The sequence below is a fragment of the Montipora capricornis genome, chromosome 9, assembly GCF_036669925.1.
Source record: "Montipora capricornis isolate CH-2021 chromosome 9, ASM3666992v2, whole genome shotgun sequence".
Lineage (NCBI taxonomy): Eukaryota > Metazoa > Cnidaria > Anthozoa > Scleractinia > Acroporidae > Montipora > Montipora capricornis.
This window is the reverse complement of record NC_090891.1, coordinates 11,368,683-11,371,182: the sequence shown is the minus strand read 5'-3', so window position 1 is coordinate 11,371,182 and position 2,500 is coordinate 11,368,683.

The following is a 2,500-nucleotide window of genomic DNA, read 5'->3' as shown; positions in this document are numbered from 1 at the left end:
CTCAATGGCTAAAATATGTATTTATGTTACTGTAACATACACACTGTTTTGTGGTGTATTTTAAACTCACTGGTTATACATTTAAAGTTAACTATCCCTTTACCTGGGAACCCTACACACTTTTATTACTTTACATTGCAGATAAAGACTCTTATAGGAATGAGGATGTTATACATGGTCATCAACCAAACAAGCTATGCCAATAGTCTTATTATCCATTAAAGTGACTGACTTATTTGATTTGATAAGAAGAATGACTGAATTATTTGAAATGAGTAAAAGATCGTATTGTTATATTGTTATGTAATCTCCTGTAGGCATGAGGTTGGCTGCCATGGAAGAAACTTCAATATCACATTTGGGGAGAGAGATGAATATGGATATTTCTACTGCCTGGCTGGCTGTGGAAATGTTTTCAGCACGAAAGCGTCAAGAAAGAGGTAATTTTGTTCAGTAGTAGACAAAATATCTAACTGAATACGTAGTTTAAATTGTCTTATCGGGCTGGTAATAATAACTAACAATGGCTTAGCTTTTGATCAACCTGAATGAATGGTCATGTGATGTCAATTTGATTGCATAACCATGAATGCTTTTTTATTTCTTAGTTCATATGGCTTTAGCGACATAAGTCATCTCTTTTTCCCCAAACTGATGCAAATCCTAGCCAAAAAAAAAACTTACAAGAAGAAATTTTAATGATAGTGATTATCCCTTTAGACATGAAAGATCCAGTCATCCTAAGTTCACCTCTGACAGTACAACTGCAGCTCCCACAGATGAAACAGAGCAAACCAATCAGGATCCGGTGTATAACTACCATTGTACCAGATTAGCATTTGGACTTTTCATGGCTGATATTAACGATGCCATAAAAGAAGGAGATGGCACGTGCCTGGTTGATGCCTACAAGTTAGCCGTTCTTTTTTTCCACCATTATGGTCACCCAAAATATGCCTATGTTGTGCTTTTACACTTAGTTCAACTGAAAGCTTTTCTACCAGAATCTGAAGCATTGGATCTTGAACACAACCGCTTTCACAATGAACATGGTGGCAGTGGCTGCAATATTTCCCTTGATCTGAGGAAGGAACAAGACCACCATACCATAAAGCCAATGTGGAAGTCACTTGGATCAAATCTCAGTGAAGAGAACGCTGCTCGCATTGCACATTCTCTTGAAGGTTTAAAAGGTGCACTTCACTCGGTGGATAGGGACTATGAGGTCCACAGTAAAAAGGAGTATAGGTCACAAAAATCCCCAGTCGAAACAGTAGAGCAAATTGTGAAAGACTTGAACCAGAATAGTGTTTTTAATTTAAGAAAAGGAAGGGGCTGTTATCCCTCATTTGAAAACTTTCCCGTTAACCTGCTCAGTACCTTGGACTGCAGGGAACTTCACAGCTGGATGTCAGAGAAAATTAAACTACGGGCTTCAATTTATGAGCCAGGTTAAAACTCCAGGCTTCAGTTATACAGGATTTGTACACTTTGTCAGACCAAAATTTCAAGGGCTTTCAAGGGCCAAATTTTAACATTTCAAGGATCTCTTTTATTTATGTCGAAGAATTTACCCTTGGAAATAATCTTACTGTACAATTCTTGCTCATTTACCAAAATGTACTTGCATGACAATAATGCAAACGGACTGATAACCATTCTCGACCCTACAGCTCGATCATCGCCTTTGTATGACAGAACTTGAGTGGCTGATTATTTTTACTGAAGTTCTCCAAGATTAAAAATGCGAGTCAGAAAAAATTCAAGGACTTTCAAGGACCAGGAATGAAGAGCAGAGGTTTTCAGGAACTTTCAAGGCCTTGAATATGTACTCTCATAACTTGGAAATAAACTAACATGTAATCTGCAAATGTACTGTGGCATGCATGTTAATTTATGCGATTTTGTTATATTGCCTACAAATCAAATGTCAGATTTTGCAGAGCATTTAGAAAGGCTGAATAAAGTTCAAGAAATTCAGAAAATTCCAGCTTGAAAATAAACCCATATATAATTTGTTACTAAGCATGAGAAATATGCAATTAGTCTTTTACAAAGTGAAGCATTCTCTACCTTACACTACAACATAGCCGTACAGATTTAACTTGTAAGGTATGGCAACTACAGTAGGTACAAAATGGCTTGGTCTGATAATTGCTTGCAAAACTGAACATAACTGTGCCAACAATTCACGTGATTCCCTAGAAATAACACCTTTCGTAGATTTCCAATGAAACTTTGTAGTGTTATAACATGCCAAGGGATGATAAAAATGTAATAAAAAGGGGGGGGGGGGGGGGGGGCTCATTTCCATGGCATGATGCTGGTGAATGCGGATATTTGACACCCTCAACGTTGGACAAATTTCGCTTGATTTTAAAAATGTAGTCCAACATATAATGCAGAGCATGGTGTCATTCTTTGATTAATTCAAGTACATACCTAAAAATTTATTTGAATGCCTTTGTGAGTACCTAACACTCCAAAATAGAATTAACTT